This window comes from Vulpes lagopus, chromosome 13 (genome assembly GCF_018345385.1).
Source record: "Vulpes lagopus strain Blue_001 chromosome 13, ASM1834538v1, whole genome shotgun sequence".
NCBI lineage: Eukaryota > Metazoa > Chordata > Mammalia > Carnivora > Canidae > Vulpes > Vulpes lagopus.
Window position 1 is genome coordinate 16,409,293 of NC_054836.1, and position 21,239 is coordinate 16,430,531.

The following is a 21,239-nucleotide window of genomic DNA, read 5'->3' on the forward strand; positions in this document are numbered from 1 at the left end:
GGAAGTTCACAGACAATGATTTTTTTTTCCCTTTGAACTTGTAACTTGGCTTCTCAGAAGCGTTCTTACTAAGATTTTTTTCTTTCCTTTTCTTTCTTTTTTTTTTTTTTTTTGAGTGGAGGAAAGCTGATACTTACAATTTAGACTTCATAGTTTTTCCCCTCAGTTGGTATTTCAGCTATTAATTAAAACTTCCAATTTGCATAGCACACAATGTAATGATCTTATTGTGTTGAGGGTATTACTGCTAGAAGACTTGGACTTGAACTCATAATTAATCTTTCTCCGTTTCTCCTAGAAAAACATATGGTATTTATGTAGCACCACTTCAGCATTTAACTGTGGTATCATGAAATGTAACCATGATAATTAACATCCCAATTTTCACAGATGGATTTGAGAACATGTAATTTATAAGATACAAATGACATTGGTGGAGAGTTTTATTGAGAAGAGTAGCTGTTGGTATTGTGAATGTATTAGGATCCCATTTTGTAATTACTACACTACTTTTTTAAAAATTTGAAAAAGTTTTCATATGTTTTTAAAAATATATAATAGAATGCATATTTGCAACATTTTTATCTTGGTAATGTCTTGCCTGTGTCTGTTTTTCATTTGAAAATTGTTGTCTTATGAAGAAGCCTTTTATCTTCTCTATTTACATATAAATGATAGATACATTTGAATAATATGGTAATGTGGCTACAAGGACAGCTAGAACTGAGCAGTTGAATATATTACATGCTACCAAGAATGGATGCAGATTCACACATCAATGCAAATATAATTTCTTTTGTTTAATCGGTGATTTTGGAGTCAATAATGTATTCAGTTGATTTAGAATTGGGATTTTTGTGTCATATTTTCCAGTAGATCTAGATGTGATACTGCAATTAAATCTCAATTTTTCTGAGTATACTTGACTAACTTTTATGTTTTGTGGAAGAAGGATTTCTAAAACGTACTTATTTCCTCCCTCAAAATTAGATAGTTAACTAAAAGGAAGAAGAAGAGCTTGGTGTCTAAATCAGTAACATTAATAGAGAAACTAAGAGAAATCATATGAAAATATGTCCTCCAAGTCTTAAAAGGAAATAATATATTTGTGAGGCTAAAATCATTTGATGATTTTATATTCTGTGGAAGTTGCCACATGAAGGAAATTCATTGTCCCAAAATATTTGCTAAGATTAAGATTGACTTTTAAACATGTCCTGGAGTATTTGCTAACTGATTAATAAGACTCTGAAACAATCACTTTTCTTTGTATGAGTGAGATTTTCCCTGGTCCCAATTCCCTTGGAGCCATCCCAGGTCAATCAACCACATAATAGTGTGGACATCTGCAGCACTTTTCAGGCAACATTTCCTTCCCAATTTCTCTGGGGAGTTAAGACATAGCTTAATCTGTTTTCTCAGAGAATGAGGCAAGCTTGGGTCGTTCATGGTGTAGGATTGCCCTGCCTTGCCTCTTCTTGAGTCTCCATTCCACCTTTATTTCCTCACTTCCCCATTTGTTCTTGCCTTCCTCTTTTCCATTTTTCTTTGTCTTTTTCTATTCTTTTCATCTCCTGTCCTTTTGCGGTCTCTGGTGGAATACTTTTTGTTGCTACAACTAATTTTGCCTGGGTTTTGTTTACATAAAATGTTTGAATGGATGTCTGAAATCAGAGTTGTGGTGGGAGTGGGGAAGAGCTCCAGGCTGTAGAAATATCTTGCAAGAGTTTTTCCTTAGAGTTGGGGAGGTGTGGACTCCTTGGTAGCGTTAGTGTGACTATGTGGTAATTGCCCAGTATAAAAATAACTCCCAGAATATTTCCTAAAGTTTTTATTTTGTTTTATACTGCTTTTCATTGCTTGTTGGTTATAAATCTACTGATACCTTGAGGAAGATTAAGACTCATAAGTATTTTAATGGATTAGCCAGATTGCTTTCCTCAAGGTATCTAGCATAAATAAATTCTGTTCTCCTCTTGTATGTTTCTTAGTGATGGAAAGGCAATAATAATTTCAAAACATGAAACGCCTTGGGAGTTAGAGCAGATCTAGGTGGGGGATATAGGGTAGGAAACAGGAGGCCATTGTGGGCTTGGACTGATGTGTGATGAATCAGAAGAGGAGGTGAAAGATTATGTAAGACTAGTATGACCACAATGCTAAAAATCTTCAAGTAAAATTTATTGGGTTTTATGCTGAGCACTGTGCTGGAGGCTTTATAGTTACTATCATTTCAGATGTTTTCAACAGCCTCACGGAACTATGAATATCACCACTTTACAGGGAAACTAAAACTAAGGATTAAGGAGATTAGATGCTTTTCCAGGATCTTGTAGCAAGTACAATGAACTCAAGACCCATCTTTCTCTGATTCCCAATTATAATGTTGTATCACCTGCTTATTTTTACAGCTTTAGTTAGATTGGGCTTCTGGTCAGAAGAGGAAAAGGAAATTTTCTTCTTTGTTTCTACCACCCTCCCTTATTCTGCTCTTAAGATCCTGAGTGTAATTAAATCCTGAATACGGTTGAACTGCTTTGTTGTTTAAGTAAGTTTTGTGGACTGGTCAAAAGCCTTATAATTTAAGAATTTATTTTATTGAAATGTTTTAAGTTTCCATAAAGCAAATGTGTAAGTTACAGTAGTGCCCGCTTTATATCACTGGGATCTACTTATACAACGCCCCCCACACACACACACAGAATCTTGTTATTTAGCAAGCCCTAAATCAATATCAAACATTTTGTTTTATTTAAAGATTTTATTTATTTATTTGAGAGAGCAAGCAAGTGAGAGAGAGAGAGAACATGAGCAAGGGGAAGGGGCAGAGGGAGAGGGAGAAGCAGACTCCCTACTGGGCAGGGAGCCCGATGCTCAATCCTAGGCGCCTGAGATCATGACCTGAGCTGAAGGCAGATGCTTAGCCATCTGAGCTATGCAGGCTTCCCAATATCAAACATTTTAATATATAGTTTTCTAAACTTAGTGATGATATTGCCATATTTCAAAGTTGTTAACATCAAAGTTATTTTCTAAAAGAAATTGATTTTATAGTTCCATGTAATTAATAGTATCCTTTTTTTAAGGAGGCGGAATTAGTAAGTTAAAAAGTGTGAGAGAGTGGTGCCTGGATGGCTCAGTTGGTTCAGCACCTGCCTTCCCCTTAGGTCTTGATCCCAGGGTCCTAGAATTGAGACTCAAGTTGGGTTCCCTAATCTGCTTCTCCCTGTCCCTCTGCTCATGTCCTCTCACATATGCACTCTGTCTCTCAAATAAATAATAAACTCTTTAAAAATATATAAAATAAAATTAAAAGTGTAAGAAAAATCCATACACCATGCCCATTGAAACCCTAGATATGAAAGAAAGGTAAAATAATTTTAGGATTCACTAGGTATTGGATTTTTTCTTTGGATTTTAGTTAGATGTTCAAGGATTTTTTTAGGTTCTTACGTATTTTGAGTTTCATGAAGTGAAACATTTATTTATTTATTTAAGTTTTAATTTAAATTTTGATAGTTAACATATAGTAACATTCTTGTTTATGATAGTGTGCATACTGCATAAATATATTTCTGCTCTTTGCTTTTAAAGAGAACTTGAAGCCCATCTACTTTGTGTTATTCCTATGAACGGCATTCTGTGTTACACAAAAGCCTTGGGAGAATAATGAAATAGGTGATGAACATTTAATGATGTGGAAGAGCTCTGGAAGAGATGACTTTGGAAAGAGTACTATTAATTACATGAAAAACCATTCAATGGCTAATAGGATATTGCTAGTATAGGCTGCCTCTTAAGTACCGTGGAAAGCTTCTAAAATGTCTGAAATTTAGATTCTTACGTGCTTTCAAAGTACGTAGATCTAATCTACAAGCTGCAAGGTTGGGAACACATGGAAAAAGTGCTGCTCAGTGTGCTTGTGTCTCAGTGGAACAGCTCATGGACCCAAGTGACACGTCTGTTTTGAGTTCTATCTTCCTGCCATTGTTGTCAAATGTGAAGGAGCATTTTTAACCACAGAATGACTTGGTTAGCTTGAAAAATATATCTGGTTTCACATAGTTTAAGACATTGTTATAGTTACCCTTTCGTTTGAGTGTTGGAAGAGAAATACAGTAGAAAATAGTCAAATAGTCACCAGTTTTTTTCTACTTACATAGAAAAGTTAAGCAATTTATTTTCTTTCTTTCTTTCTTTCTTTCTTTCTTTCTTTCTTTTTGTCCAAGACAAATATGTGCCACATTAACCTATTTAACTTGATGCTGAAAATTTTATTTTTATTTATTTTTATTTTTTTTATTTTTATTTTTATTTATTTATGATAGTCACAGAGAGAGAGAGAGAGAGAGAGAGAGAGAGGCAGAGACACAGGCAGAGGGAGAAGGCAGGCTCCATGCACCGGGAACCTGATGTGGGATTCGATCCGGGGTCTCCAGGATCGTGCCCTGGGCCAAAGGCCGGCGCCAAACCGCTGCGCCACCCAGGGATCCCGATGCTGAAAATTTTAAAACAAATTCTATTAGTGGAAATAAGAATATTAATATAGTATATATAACTATATAAATATATATTACCATCAAATATATATTAACTATTCTGGTTTTCATTACGTGAGATCAAAGTGTATGTAGCAGAACTCTTTATTGCACATTTAATAATTACATGTAAGTAGAAAAGCAACAAGTTTATAGCTAGTCATGATATTACTGGGGCAGTCATTTTATTTCTTCTGCTGTGGGGCAAACTAGTAAATGTTTAAACTAATGTGTAACATTATGTAAAAAAGTGTCTATGTTACACATGAAAGAAAGCTGTGTCTCCAAAAATTATGTAAAGTGATTTATGAATCATCATAATTCACATTTTTATAGTACTTTTATGCTAAAAAGCAATCTCTCATACATGTTATTCCATCAGATTCCATCTTTAGCCCTTTGAGCTACATAAGGCATATATTATTGTTACCCAGTTTTTTTATTAATGAGGAAAAAATAATGCTTAGAGAATTTAAAGTGGAATCAGGTAGGTTGAGAGGGTAAAGATAAGACTTCTGTGCTGAGTTCCTTGTTGTCCCATCTCACCCTGTAGATGGCTGATGTTAGGATAAAGAACCATCTTCATAGTTTTGTATGATAGTCTGAGGTGTGTGTAATGTTCAAAAATGGGACTGGCAGCTGAAAGTCATGTTCTTTCTTTTCTCCCTGCCACATAATTTACCTCATTATTTGGTTTCTCTTCCTCATACATTTTGATTTCTAAATCTATGAGGAATGCTTTAATTTGCATGATTTTAAACCACATCTGTTCTCAAAAACTGTAGCTCTCCATCAGTATTCTGGTTTCCAGATTAAAGTCTCCTGGGGCAGTTGAACATTTTCCCACTTCCTGTGAGATAAAATATGTGTGCACATATGCATGCACATACAGCTTTAAATGGGGATGATCAGGGGAAGGCCTTGCTGAGAAGAGGAGAGGTATTTAGGTAAAAAATCTGAAGGAGGGGATCCCTGGGTGGCTCAGTGGATCAATGCCTGCCTTTGGCCCAGGGCGTGATCCTGGAGTCCCGGGATTGAGTCCTATGTCACGCTCCCAGCGTGGAGCCTGCTTCTCCCTCTGCCTGTGTGTCTGCCTCTCTCTCTCTCTCTCTCTCTCTCTCTCTCTCTCTCTCATATAAATAAATAAATAAATAAATAAATAAATAAATAAATAAAATCTTTAAAAAATATCTGAAGGAGGTGAAGGAGGAATACACATATATTTGGAGCAAGTAGTTGATGTCAGGATACATTTTTAAGGTTGAGCTGATAACATTTGATGTGGGATTCGAGAGATGCAGGAGCTAGGGATCTAGACCTGACCAGCTCTGATGGTGGAGCTGCTGTGGGGAAAGTTGGGACAGCCTGCAGGAGGAGCAGAGTGGGGAAGATGCCCCTCAGATTTCAACAGGTGAGAGCTGACATGCACGTTGTATGTGCAGGTGAACATATCACAAGGCAGTTGGATTAATGAGTTAGAATTTAGGAAAGGGATCCAGGGTAGAAATCTGGAAACTGTCTGGGTTATAGATGTTATCTAACAAGGGGATTGTATAGGATCAGCAAGTATGGTAATTGTCACATTGGTGGCCCCGAATGAACCATGCTTTTGTATACTCGCACCCTCGTGCAGGCCTTATCTATGTTGGGTTTGTGGTTGTTCTAACCAACAGGGAAACATGCCAGCAGTGACACTAATGCCATTTGTGGTCCTGACAGCTTCTCTTTTGTATTCTTGGGCACCTTGACCAGAATTCTGGTTAGAATTCTCATTGTCTTATGAAAGAGGCCATGTGGAAAGGGAGAGGCCGTAGAGGACATGGGAGAGAACTGAGAACCTGCAACACAGTGTGAAATTAGGCCCAAGATATAGGACTCCAGGCAAGCCATTTGCCCAGCCAGCCTGGCTATGTGCCAGACATGTGACTGAAGAACCATCTTGTGGGAGAGGGAGGGCGATCCATTCCAGGCTCACAAGTAACACATGAAGCCAAAGTAAGTTGTACCTGATATGCCTTTTCTGAATCTGTAACCCAAGAATTGTGAGAGATAGTAACACATATGTTGTTTTAAGCCACTCAATTTAGGGTTAGTTTGTTGTACACAGTCAATAACTAAAACACCCTGTGAGTGAATGAACATAGAAAATGGAAAAGAATTTTATGGACTGACTACTGAGGTATTCCACCATTAGGGGTCACAGTGATGAGGAACTATCAACAAAGGATACTGCAAAGAAAACACTAGTAACAAAGGAAACTATTCATTAATTCAGATAAAGCTGTTTCATCTGAGACTGAGCGTGAGAGCAGAGCAGGGGCTGCCTCTCCAGTGCCTAGCAGAGTGTCTGGCACATAGTAGGTCCTTAGCAAATATTTTTTATGTGACTGAGTGAGTGAGTGAGTGATGTTTGAAGGAGGAAGAACAAGAGATTATAATAGTTTACCACTTAAAGCAAACAACAGTGAAAGCAGAACTACTAAGTCACACTTTAAAATTATTTCTTTATTTTTATTTATCTGTTCATCTACATTCCATCTTTAGTTCCCATCTACTGTCTTTATTTTTTTTCTGTCAAAGCAAATGTTCTTCCAAGCAGAAGATTTAGAGCAAATCTGACTCCACGGCAATTAGAGCAGGCTTCAGACAATGGGATAGTCAGAAACTGCCTTGTTGTGGAGGAATTAAAGGGCCTGGCTGCTCTGAATAAATGTACCAGTCAGAGTTCTCTCTTGCAAGCAACAGAAATTCTCTTTGGCTGGATTAAACAGAAAAGTTTATTGAGAGGATATCATGTGCCTGACAGATCTGCTGGGAAGAATTTAAAAACCGGCAAGAATAGTGTAAAGCTGAATAACCAGACTGGAGCCAAAATCATGCCACACAACTGTCCGTGGAGCACCCTGCTGTCACCAGGAGTGTCGGCTCCAGACACTGTCTCTTATTTCGTTGTCCTGACTGCCCTGGGTGACTGGAGGTTATTACCTCTGTTGATGTCCAAATAGCATCAACAATCTCTCTGCCTCTTTGGGTCATTAGCTCCTACTGCTAAGTTAGGGTTGGTTGTGTTTGGTTAGGGGACACTCTAGGTCACATGCCCATGTTTTAACCTGCGCACGTCCCTGAGAGAGCAGCCTTTTGGTTTCTGCAACAGCAGCTGGGCCTTGCCTTCCACCCAAACTCATAAACCAGGGGATTTTCACAACACAGGAAGTACATTCAGATACAGAACACACTTTACTCAATTCCCTGCTCTTCCCAACCCCCTCCCCACCCCAAAATACCTTGTGAACATCCACTAGAATATGTTCATTATGTAGTCCAGATAAATGACATCTAGACCATGAAAAGGATTGCCATTGGCATATTCATAGAACTATCATTGATAATCTTTGAAAAATCAAGAATGAAGGTGAGCAGAAGTAATGTTGGTTTTTAAAAGTTGGTGGGGAACAAACCTGAATCTGTAGATGTATAAGCACATGATAGAATGTTAGTGAAATTCGAAACTAGGTTTTGGGACATTAAGGTCTAATAATAATATTCATTCCCTTTTAGTAAGTAACAGTTATTTCTTGATTTCAGCAAAGCTTATGACAGGGACTCTCATACATTCTTGGAAAAAAACTAAAATCCAGTTGTCATAAGATTATTTTTCTTTCAGTTTATTACTGGATAACAACTTTACCCTAAGCCTATTGATTAATGAATTGACATCAGGGTAGAGAAAAGTTTATCAGGGTATGCTGGAAGGCATAGTCTTTGACCTTGTCCTGTTTGATATTTTTATTAATGACTTAGATGAAGACATGGTGCTGATGTGCTTGACCTATTTGTGTGTATTGTAGCTGGGAGCTATAATTAACACTTGGGGTGATAGAATCAGGGGTCAGAAAGAATTTGATGAAATAATGGGTGGAAGCTACAGGATGAATTGCTGTAAAACAATGTGGTTAAGAAAAAAAAAAAAGCAAGCCCAAGCTAATATGGAAAAACAAGGTACACTGGGTGTTATGCTATATGTTGGCAAATTGAACTCCAATAAAAAAATTTTTTAAAAAGAAAAAGAAAAACAGTGTGGAGGAAAGTTAACTTCAAAATGAAGTTAATTTCATATGAAAAAAAGACCAGTAATTTCTTTAGTCCAATGAACTGGAGCAAACAGGAGTATGCACCTAGGATGGCAAGAGGTCTGTGAATCATGTATATATAAAAGGGGACCCAGGATGATGCCAGGAAGGTCTATTCAGGAGGATTAGACTAGAGAGTAGAGAAAAGGTAATGTGTACAGGTACATTTCAGACAGGACAAGAAAGCCCAGTGTGAGAGTTCTGGGGAGTCTAGTTTTGGCTTAAACCTGGGAAAGATATTCAAATGTTTTGTGTTACTTATAAATCAAATGCAATGTCTTGAAGTGTCAATGAGTGTCTCATCACTAAAGTATTCAAGTAGAGGCTAGGTTGGTCCAATGCTGTAGGAAGGGTTCATAACCTGTAGTCTATGCAAGGGATTGAAATATGTAATTTAGTATGTTATTTCATGTTGTTCCAACCAAAACCATGAAGGAGGTAGAAGGTTCTTCCATTTTGCAGATGAGGAAATTCATACTAAGATGTCAGATACTCTGTGTATGCCCTTTCCAGTGGCTGCATAATATCATCTCCTGTGTCAAGTGTGAATAAAAGTAACTCCAACTTTACATTGCAAAGCATTGACCAAGGTTTTGTAACTGTTATGTGAACTCATTTCATTTAGCATAATTTTTAGAAGCAGAAACACAGCTTGTTATGGCCATTCATTTAATAACGCATTCATTTTTCCTTTATTCATTCATTCATTTGTTTTTCTCCTCCAACATACAGGACCATTCTTCCAGGGATTATCCCTTGAGCTCTAGAGATAGAAGTATATATCCTTTGTTTTTAAAGAGGTTGAAGTCCTATGGAGGACTGTGATCTTAGGAGAGTCCATGTGCCATTTGGGTTATAAGCTGCTGTCACAGATCCTCCTGCACCAGGGAACAGGAACACATTTGCGCTTTAGTGAAAACAGTGAGAAAACCAGATTTGACTCATGGAAGAATTTCTTTATGGAAGAATCTTAAGGATGTTTTAGTTTCATGTATGGAGAACTAGTTATGCAGTGTCATAGTGTGATCCTATATTCTGATGGGGGCTGGGTTGTCATTCAAATCCGAGTGCCAAACATGAACAGATGTTAGCATTGTGGATGACTGAAAGTGCAGGCTGCGTAACGTAGGAGAATTGTGAAGCATAAGGAGAAACTAAAAAAAGGAAAATGAAACAAGCTTGCTTTCAGTCAGTGCTCTATTATAAACTTCACATTTTGTCTAATTGGTAGGACAAAGTCAATTAACTTCTTTTCTTTTACCCTAATGGCTTTTTCTCATCTAACAAGGAACTCTGGTCTTTTGTAGTCATTTTCCACTATATTTGTTTACTTACTATGTTGGGTGCTCAGATTTTAATTTATTTTTTTTTCTGTTACATCATACCTATCTTCTCTTTGTTGTTGTTGTTGTTGTCTTTAGATTATTGATTTATTTATTTGAGACTGAGAGACAGAGCACAAGTGGGAAGGAGGGTCAGAGGGAGAAGCAGACTCCCCACTGAGCAGGGTGCCTGATGTGGGGCTCAATCCCAGGATCCCAGGGTCATGACGTGAGCCAAAGAAAGACACTTAACCAACTGAGCCACCCAGGTGCTCCTTCTCTGCATTCTAGTTTTATTTCATATAGTTGCCATCCTTACTAGGAAGTCCTAATCATAATTCAGTATTTTAATTCACATGATTTAAGATGAAGTATATCTGGTCTCTAACTGTTGCTGTAGTAAACCCCTGATTATCCAAAAAAACACACAGTTTTGAGTACATTCCTATAGATGAGACTGCTTTAATGAGAATACACTATGCCTCTATGGGCTTTTTCAATTTTTAAGTATTTTTCTTACTTTAATCTTCAATTTTATCATTTAAGCTATAGGCGTGTAATGGGAAGCTGGAATAAGATGTGATATTTGAAGAGAGTACACTGAAGAAAAGACTTTATTGGTAGAAGGAGATCATAGGGAAGGTAAGAACAGAAATAAAGAGAATTCCCTTAGTAAGGAAAGAATGTACTTTGCATATTAATTGTTTGGGATTTTTTTCTCACAGGAATTATTTCCATATTTCTTAAGTTAAGAAAACAGTAATCTTGGGAAAACTGAATGTATTTCAGGGGACAGGTGGAGGCAGGAGAGGGATGGATTAGATGTAATAAAACTGGCAATAATGATCAGCTTGGAGAAATTGGAGAAACATCCCAGCTTAGGAACTGAAGTTGTTCTCTGATGAAAGTACTGAGATCAAGAGAAGAGGATCAATATTTCCAATTACCTTCACATTATGTTCGATTAGGCCATGAAGTAATTGAAGGACAAATCATTAGCAAATTTATCTCTAAGTGAGTAAGTATACATTATTATATATCATACAAAGTGGGGTGTCGGCAACTTCTCATCAGTTTTTAGAATCAGTAACTTGATAAATACATTGCAATATAATGACCATTGAAGATTTTCTTTCACTTTATTGTTGTTATTGTTGCTGTTACTATTTCTTGCATTTCAAGAATAATTAACATCATATAATGTTTTAGTCTAATATTTTAGTATTTTGTATTTGTGCTTTGATAAAGGGATGTTAAACCCACTCCAGGTTTAAATCGTTCATTTTTGTTGATGTGGTTGTTGTTTTTATGTGAGTTATACATCATTTGCATATAGTTGAAAGAGTTTCATGGTTTACTATGAAAAATAGCGGTTTTTATTTCCAGTCTTTTAGATAGATGATTGTTTTGGATTTTCCTCTGAACATCTGATAAGACTTTCTTTTATTACCGCCTCTTCTTATTCATCTTTTGGCATCACCCATTGACTCCTACAGTGGAAAACCTGAAGTTAATGTTTGTTTGTTAGTTTCTTTTTTTTTTTTTTTCATTATTCCATTTTTAACAACTGAATGCATCCTATCCTGCTCTACTCTCTCTCATCCTTTCAGTGTAGGGACATTATAACTTAGATTATATCAGAAGTTCAATATTTACATTATTATGTCAATATAAATCTTATTTGTACCTGAGGCATGTAGTATTGTGTGATTACTTTTCCCCTTCATTTCAACTTTTGGTTTCCCTGAAATTAATAATAATTTCCCATTTTCCATTTCCACTATTAATTTAAGGCCTTTTCAAGCCTCTGCCTGGTGTTCCTCCCTCTACTGGCTTCCTGGGATGCCCTTCCACTCTCTCCTAGTAGGGTGGAGCTCTCTTTTCCTCCAGCTCTTGTTGTTTTATTTTGGGAGAACATAGTTTCTAATAGCTTCTTGGGAAAGAGTGTGTGGAAGATTTTTTTTTTTGAGATATTGCATTTCTGAAAATATCTTTATTCTGCTGCACTTGTGTTTGATTGACATTTTGACTGGATACAGAATTCTTGGTTGGAAATAATTTTATTAGAATTTCAGTAGGATTGCTCCATTGTTGCCTAGTTTCCATTGTTTTTGTTAAAGTAGATTTCTTTATTTCCAGTCTTCTGAAGTTTCATGATGAAGCAAAAAATAGAGCAGGATGAAGTTTTATTTTCATTTGCACCTTTCCAATTTGGACACTCCTGTCTTTATGTTCTTCTTCTTTTTTTAATATTTTCATTGAGATGCAATTCTCATAACAGAATTCACTTTTTTAAAGTGTATATGTCAATTCTTTTTAGTATATTCACACAATTTTGGAATCATTACTATTTGATTTTAGAAAATTGTATCCCCCTAACCAGAAGCCCCTGCCTATGCCTATTAGCAGTCACTTTTAATTCTCTCCCTTTCCAACCCCAGGGAAATATTAATCTACTTTATGTCTCTGTGGATTTTCTTGGACATTACATATAAATGGAATCATTACTGTGTGACTTTTTGTAGTAGACTATTTTCACCCAGTGTTATGTTTTTTTTTTTTTTTTTAAGATTTTATTTATTTATTCATGAGAGACATACAGAGAGAGAGAGAGGTAGAGGGAGAAGCAGGCTTCATGCAAGGAGCCCGATGCGGGACTCGATCCCAGGTCTCCAGGATCACACCCTGGGTTGCAGGCAGCGCCAAACCGCTGCGCCACTGGGGCTGCCCACCCAGTGTTGTTTTTGAAGTTCATCCATATTTTAGTATGTATCAGTCTTTCTTTTTTTAATGTGGTATTCCATGGTATAGATATATCACATCAGTCATCTGATGACCTCTGTCTTTAAGTTTTTGAAAGACTGTCAAACTGTTTTTGACATCTAACCACCAAGGTTTGGGGAGGTTCCAGTTTTTCCACACCCTCAGCAATACTTGTCTGTCTTTTTTATTACAAGTGGATGTTTGATGGTTTCTTATTCTCATTCTTTGAATTTCTCTGCCAACTAATGATGTTGAGCATTTTTTTTTTTTTTAAGATTTTATTTATTTATTCTTGAGAGATAGAAGGAGAGACAGAGCCAGAGACACAGGCAGAGACATAGCCAGAGGGAGAAGCAGGCTCCATGCACCGGGAGCCCGACGTGGGATTCGATCCCGGGTCTCCAGGATCGCGCCCTGGGCCAAAGGCAGGCGCCAAACCGCTGCGCCACCCAGGGATCCCTGATGTTGAGCATTTTTTAATGCACACGTGTTCTCCTGTTTCAAGAAACTATCTTAAATTATTTTGTTTTCATTTCCTCCATTTTCTTTTTTCTTTGGATCTTTTATTATTTAAATGTTGAACCTCCTGTATTGTTGCTCTTAATTTTCTTTGGCTTTTCTTTTCTATTTTCTAATTATTTTCCTGTTAGCTCACCCTTCAGGGGCATTTTCTCAACTTAGTGTTTCATCTCTGCTATTGAGGGCTTTACATTTTAATATTATTTCTGAGATACCTTTTGTGCTCAAAATATTCCATTTTATAATATCCTTATCTTGTTTCAAGGTTGCAGTATCTTTTCTTATCTCCTGGATACTAATACTAGTCTTTTTTTTTATTTTTTAAAGATTTTTATTTATTTATTCATGAGAGACACAGAGAGAGAGAGAGAGAGAGAGAGGCAGAGACATAGGCAGAGAGAGAAGCAGACTCCATGCAGGGTGCCCGATGTGGGATTCGATTCTGGGACTCCAGGATCACGCCCCGGACTGAAGGCAGGTGCTTAACCACTGAGCCACCTAGTTGTCCCTAATACTAGTCTTTTTGAAGTTTTCTTCACAGTATTTTCTCTGTTTCTGCCAAGCAATTACTATTTTTCTTTTAGTTTGTTCTAGTCTCTGGTGTAAAAATTAGAGGCTTTGGTTTGATAGCTGGTGGTTCTTGGTTGTCTAGTCACACTGAAATATGGTAGAATAACAGTGTTTAAGATGAGAACTTCAAGTGGGTAGCTGGTTTACCATTCATTTCACTGTAGGAACTGACGAAGCCATTTTGCTGAGAAATCCTTGACCCTAGTATCCATCTTTTCCTGCAGTGCTAAAAGATTCCTAGTGAAGATTCTTCTGAACTCCTGCCTGGAGGAGAGAGGTCTAGCTGCCACTGTTCTGGAAGCAGAATGGGGTTTAGGACCCCATGTAATTATCTGGTTTCAGGATGGTATCCCTGTCCCTGTCTGGTTGAGTTTTCCAGTTCAGACACTCTGTTTTAACCTCTTTAGGTTTGAGAGAGGCAGTTATATATGTAAGCAGAGTGGGAAAAAGATCTAAAGATTAAATAACTACTGAAAAGACTTTCAACCAACCAATCTTTCACATTTTAGACCTCTGCATATAGACCTATTCATTCCCATGTCCTGGTGCCACCAACCCCTGAGCTGTTTGGTTGTTCTGTTTACAAATAGGGCTACATCTAGGCTTTCCCCTCTGCCAGGTTAATAAATAATCTATTTTTTGTGTTTTGCTATGCTAAATATGCTACCATCTGTTTTGGAGCTTCTAAAATTTGGCGTGGGATTCAAGAGGGTGCAAAGTAGGTGTATATGTTTAGTTTTCCATCTTTACCTTGGAATCTCATCAATTCTTAATAAGTTTAAATATGAACAAATGCTTGAGCTTGTCATTGTATAAACCACTGTGTAATTAGATCATTTTTTTCACATTGATGGTTGAAGGCATATAAATCTTTGCTATTTATCAATTGTCAGAGTTCATCAAGTGTGATGAGGCTAGTGGGAGTGAAGATATTTATATTAACTCTTATTAGATTATTGTTCCATAAGTAAAATTTTAGGCACATGAACAGTGTCTAAACTGCGAGTGTGCCTTTTGTAGGATGTCCTGTCTTGATGGAAAATATTTTTGCTTGTTATCTGGATGGTTAACTGTTATTTTGTTCATTTTTTTTGTTATAATTTGTTATGATTGTGGATGTCGATATACTGTATAAGTATAAACATATATTTGATACTATTTTAAAGGCATTAAGAACATTTTTACAAAGTAAGTATATGTATAGAAAAATAAGCAATGGTGAAGGGTTCTGGTTTTTAAATTAATTATTAAGAACATATGAGGCTCAGGGGGTTGCTTAGTCCATTAAACGTCTGACTCTTCATTCTGGCTCAGCTCATGAGCCCTGAGGGGTTCTCAGATCCAGTCCCATGTTGGGCTGTGTGCTGGTTGTGGAACCTACTTGAGATTCTCTCTCTCTCCCCCCCTTCTGTCCCTCCCCCCTTAAAAAAAGTATTAAGAAGGTATAGATTGCTTGTTTAGCTGGGTTCATTGTGGTTTTGGTTGCTTTGCATAGAGACCTCCTTTTTAGAAAATGAATGTTCTCAGTTAACATCCAACTTCAAGGGAGTAATTTCCTTTTTTTTCCTACTGGCAGGTACAAGTCTAGTTAGAAATCCCCAAAAGATGGTCATTCAGAAACTGAGAAATTAGTTTGTTATGGCAGCTATTTGCTAAATAAGAATTTTCCATCTTCTGGATTTTTCCTTTTCTCTTGATTAAATGCTCTTTGTTTTAAAGCTTTGGATCTCAGCTGTTAGCTTCACTTTAGCAATTAGGGATATTTTGAAGATTGAGTTGGTACTCTCTATTCCTCCTTCTAATTCTCTACCCTTTTTACTTGGATAAAGAAATTAAAAGCATCAAAGAACAATAAAATGTTGAGTAGTCTTTAGCTAGAATTTAGAAGGTATGTTTTTTTTTTTTTTAATTTTTATTTATTTATGATAGTCACAGAGAGAGAGAGAGAGAGGCAGAGACATAGGCAGAGGGAGATAGAAGGTATGTTAAGGAAAGATACTAATTCTAACAATAAAATAGAAGTCAGTAATGCTGTGGAAAAGAGGCATGGTGAAAGATGATTAGTAACAGAATATTTATTAGAAGAAAAGAAAGGACTCAGGATTTTTTTATATATAATCAGATTTCACCTGAGTAAAAATACCATGAAATGAGTTATATCTTGGAATGGGTGAAAAGAACAACATAATCATTCTTATTTGTCATCATGACATCTGGTAAGATGAATGGGCATCTAGTCTCTCTGAGGGCAGGGGCTGGTTGCTCTTTTGGTATATCTTGTAGTAAAATTACAGTGGGAATTCTATAAATCTTTGCCAAATTAATATGATTATTTCTATAGAGTAGATGCATCAGACATGATTTTGTGTGTGTGTGTGTGTGTGTGTGTGTATGTGTGTGTGTGTAACAAATGTAGAGTTTAAGATTTTCATTAAAACACACAGAATGTGACAGACTCAGAGACATGGGGTCTATATCCTCCTTTAAAGGAGGACTTGCTTCCTAGCTACAGGAAATAGTCAACTGAATGGTTCCCCCTCTCAGCAGCTCCAGGATCTAAAGAGGCCATGCCTTCTTCCAGGCATCCTGGATCTGGTCATTTCTGCTCAATGCAGGGCAACTCTGGTGCCAGGTTGACCAAGGCTTTATTGACCTGCATCACACCTACATTTCCTTTGTCTAATCCTGTTTCCTTATCCTTCCTTCCACCTAATAAATAGATTTTATTTCTTTTACATAGTAAGTATGTTGTACTCCCAAACTCCATTGGGAGAACCCAAGACAGAGTCATAAAGATTAATTTAAACATATAATTTAACCCTGTAATTTAACAGGGATTTATTCTCTTTTAGGGGATTACAGAAATAATGGGGTTCAGACTTAAATATCCAAGTATATCAGATATCATACCAGAAAATCATAAGATGTTCAGAGTTCAGAGGGGGCAAAAAATACACAGTATGGCAGAAACTTCTAGAAAAAATACCTTTAGATGAGAGATAGTTGAATGAGTTCATGAAATTGTGGCATGCCTTTGAAGTTACTAAATCCTTGACTGCGAGTTCTTTTATAAGTCAGTGCATTGATAAGCACTGTGTGTTGTATGGAAGTGTTGAATCACTGTATTGTATACATGGAACCTAACATAACACTGCATGTTAATCATACTGGAGTTAAAATTTTAAAAAGTCATTGCAAATGTATATTCATCTATGTATTTAATAGTCTTATTATGTTATCAGTGGGAAAATGTGAGTAATATTTGCCTAATGTAGAATACTGTATTCTTCTCTAATATTCAGATCCCAATTCCTATAGGAAGATCTTACCTCCTTTCCATTTTGAACTTAGGTCTGGTGATGTTGATGTCTTTGGCCAGTAAATTGTAAGAAAGAGTTATTTGTTATCAGAGCATATATAACCTGTCCTGTCCTGACTGATATACCCTAAGTTACTTAGTATCAACCCCAGAGAAAGTGGATACTACCATATGTTGTATTTCAGGACATATTTTATGAGTCATGCTCAGATGCCTGTTGTGTGTGTATGTGTGTGTGTGTTTGTTTATGTGTATACTATGCTCATATACTATATATGCTATTTTTTAATCTTTTAAAAAACTCACAGAAGTTAGTGCTACCATTGTTTTGAAATCAATAAATGTGGCTATGTATCTGTTTGTATCCACATTTTGAAATTCACATGCCCTTCGTCTTGATATAAAAATCTCATGCTTTTCTTTGATATCATTTTAAACCTTAGATAAATGTAGAATTCTTAATATGATAAATTTAAATGATTTTAAAAGATTTTATTGAACACTTGGTTCTGTTTTTTTAACAGTTAAAAAAACCACATGTTTTATCAGTGAGGGCATTAAATCAGCTTGCTTACCACAAGCTTTTGTATCATAGAGTCAAGAATCAAGGACAAATATGGTTACCTTCCATGTCATGTATTGTTTCTGCTATATTTTTCTTGATAAAAATGATTACAACCAGCTTCATATATTAAGTATGGTAATTACATGCCAGGCCTATGAATTTATTTGGAAGTAAATATTTAGATATTTTGTCCAAGATTTTTCTAGTGTGATTTTCTGAAATTTTTTTTTGCAACTGTTTCAAATTCGGGCACCATTATCTTGTTTTACATTTATGAGACTGTCTTTCAAATGGTATTTTCAAACACAACATCAGGAAAGTACTACCTGGATTCATCCTAAACAGAGTTGGTGAGATTTTATTCTTTTTCTTGAAATTTTTTCCAGTAACCATTTTATGGCGAATTGCACTAAGTCAAGAGAATGAAAAGGTATTTTTAGCTCTGATTCATGGAATACATAACTAGATTTTGGCATAGAAGCTTAAACATATCATGAAGAGCAATAATGTCGGTCGTTGATTCTTAAAGTTCAAGATTCATATTCAAAACATCAACTATATCTGCCAAAGATGTCAAGCTCCTGGGAAAGTTATTATCTTTAACTTGCAAAGTTTGCAAGTGTCTAATGATTGAGAAAAAAAAAGGTAAAAGTTATTTTTAAGAATATCTTTAATTTCATACTATGCATAGTAAGGAATTAAGCACATTTTTTTTTTTTTTTTTTTTGTCCATGAATTGAGCAAAGTCAGTAACAAAAAACATGAAAAAAATTTAACAGGGTTAAATTTTTATGACAGGTAAATCAGCAATTTGACTTTTGGCTGTAGATCCTGAAAAAGAGATATTTTAGAATTTCTACTCTACTTTAACTTATGGAAATGGTCACAATATAAGAATTCATGAATTTGGGATTCCTATCCCCCCACCCCCACCCCTGTGATCTGAGGCCTTCTTATTCTTTGTTATTAAAAGAACTACTTGAAACAAACTTTGACAGTTTTCTGGAGTTTTAACAACATGTTTTACTACTTTTCAGTTTCTTGCATTTCATAACACCATAATCTGCAGGTAAAAACTTGCATTGAAAAAAATAACGTTGGTGTGATCCTTGTACTCACTGAGTTTGAGAAATCCAAATTACTTTGCCCCTTTATGTACTATACTGAAATAATTACAGTTGTGCTTAGTAACTACATAAGCTTACAGCTGTGCTTATGCCTCAGGTGTGTGTCACAAGAATAGTGATATAAATGGCCTTTTTCATCATATATAACAGACATTTCACTGTTTGCCAGGACTTTTTCTGAAAGCTTTGTCCTTTTATTCTCTGTGTATTTCCACCAACCAGGAGGATTTATTTTTTTACTTTTTTTTAAAGATTTTATTTATTTATTAATGAGAGAGAGAGAGAGAGAGAGAGGGAGAGAGGGAGAGAGAGAGAGAGAGAGACATAGGCAGAGGGAGAAGCAGGCTCCACACAGGAGCCTGATGTGGGACTCGATCCTTGGACTCCAGGATCACGCCCTGGGCCGAAAGCAGGCGCTAAACCACTGAGCCACTCAGGTGTCCCTAACCAGGAAGATTTAAATGAGCTCTACCTTTGTAATATAAATTTATTTTTAAGACTATTCCTCTAATTCAGAGGTTTTTTACCCGTCCCTTTTATATGTCCCTTTTCTATAGCCCACAACCCTTGTCCCATAAATAATCAGATATTTATAACTACATTTAACAACTCCAAAGTATTTTGTATCATAAATTCTTAGTAATATTACTTCTAATATATCCCTTTGTATTTCCTTGGGGGAGAAAACCTTCTAATATTTTTACTGCTGGATCAAGTGATACGAACAGGTTATAAATGTTTCATTATAGGTAAGAAGAGGAAGAGTATTACTCACATTTATGTGACTGTCATTCTTATTTCCCTCAGACTTATCACTGAGGTCCTACATAGTGAATAGTTTTTATTCATTTTTATGCATTTTACAATACTTCCATTCTAAGATTTTGAAAATGTATTTTGATTTTCATTCACTTTGCTTAAAAAAAAGTGAGAATTTAACAAATTATAATTGCTTACTATCTTCATTGAATTATGTGTTTGAGAGTTACAGTTTTTAAAATCAGAAAACCGTGTACCTGAAGCTCATTGTAGTGTAACTTATAACGTTTTCTGAACCACACATCTGGTATAATCAGTCCGTAGGTGGGTGTTGCTCTTACCCCTGAGAACCGGTATTATGAAACGAAACCTCCTCTGTTGTGCTTCGCAGTTAGTGAAACTGATCCCAGACTGGCACCTTTGATTCTTTTACCTTCCCTTCCCTCACCTCTTTACTGTCCTTGTTCTTTTCTCTCTTCCATTTTAGTTCTCTGTTTATAACTTTTCCCCCTCGTGTCACTTTTTTCCTATAATTTCAGGATCTCCCCTATTTCTAGCAGGGCAACTACAGAAGGTGTTTTCAGAGTTAAGATATTCCGAAAAACTCTTTCAGTCATTTTCTTTTCTCTTTGATCTCTTCCTTGGACTCCAGAAAATTTTATGTGGCCCACTTTGTTAACCTTTTTTTCTTTCCCCAAATTTTTGAGGATGTTGGATGATCAGAGCATTCCATTCTTTGTACCCACTGGCTTTTTATTTTTCCTTTTAAAACGTCAAACTGGCTTCAAAATAATAGGAACATCTTTTTAAAGTGGCTATTTGACTCCATTAAAATTTATTATTGGTTTAGGCCTGTGAATGGTTTCCCAGAGGGCATATAAACCATACTGCGTAGCTCTTTCCTTCACTATTTCAAGAGAAAACATTTTACACATTCTTCTGATGCAGGAGTAACATATGTTTTTGTAGAACCACAATGTTCTACTTTGGGAAGATCCCCTCAATTCTCTTGAGACTTTCCAAATTTATACTTTGAATTTATTTAATTTTAAAGAGGAAATAATGTATACCTCCTAGAAGTTTTATAAACTAAATAAGTTCTAGACATGTAGATATGGATACAGATACATGTTCCATATATGGATAAGCCCATACAATATTGCAACTACTTCAGACATGAACCGTTAGAGCATGAACATCTACATTCTTTTGATCAGAGAAGAATGGCTCACAACAGTCTTACTGCCTGGGTAGAGCTGTATAATCTGTCTACCCATACTGTCATTGCCAGAAGCCAAATACTAAGTTTTTTGTTTTAATGGAAAAGATCTTTCAAGTTCCTGGTTTTACATGATGGGTGTGTGGTTGGAAATGCTTCCTGTTCCAGTCACCAGCCCCAGGCTGCCCGTACATTTTGGATTCTGAAATGACAGCTGAAACCAATTAGGCAGAATTATAGGATAGCTAAGTCACATATAGGTTTATTATGACCAAAAAGGAGAAGGAGGACACATTAAATGATTTCAAAAATGGCTAATTTAATTAGGAATGAGCCACAGCACTGGGATAGCTGTGGGAGGATTTTTGTGTAGTACCAACCACAGGGATGTGGCTGTGTGTCAGCCAT

At 36.2% G+C, this 21,239-nt stretch overlaps 1 protein-coding gene across 4 annotated transcripts in view; it reads left to right on the forward strand.

The window, feature by feature from the left end:
• CDK14 (cyclin dependent kinase 14) overlaps window positions 1-21,239 on the forward strand; it is a 727,523-nt gene that overhangs the window by 410,119 nt on the left and 296,165 nt on the right. The gene's annotated exons all lie outside the window — the stretch shown is intronic.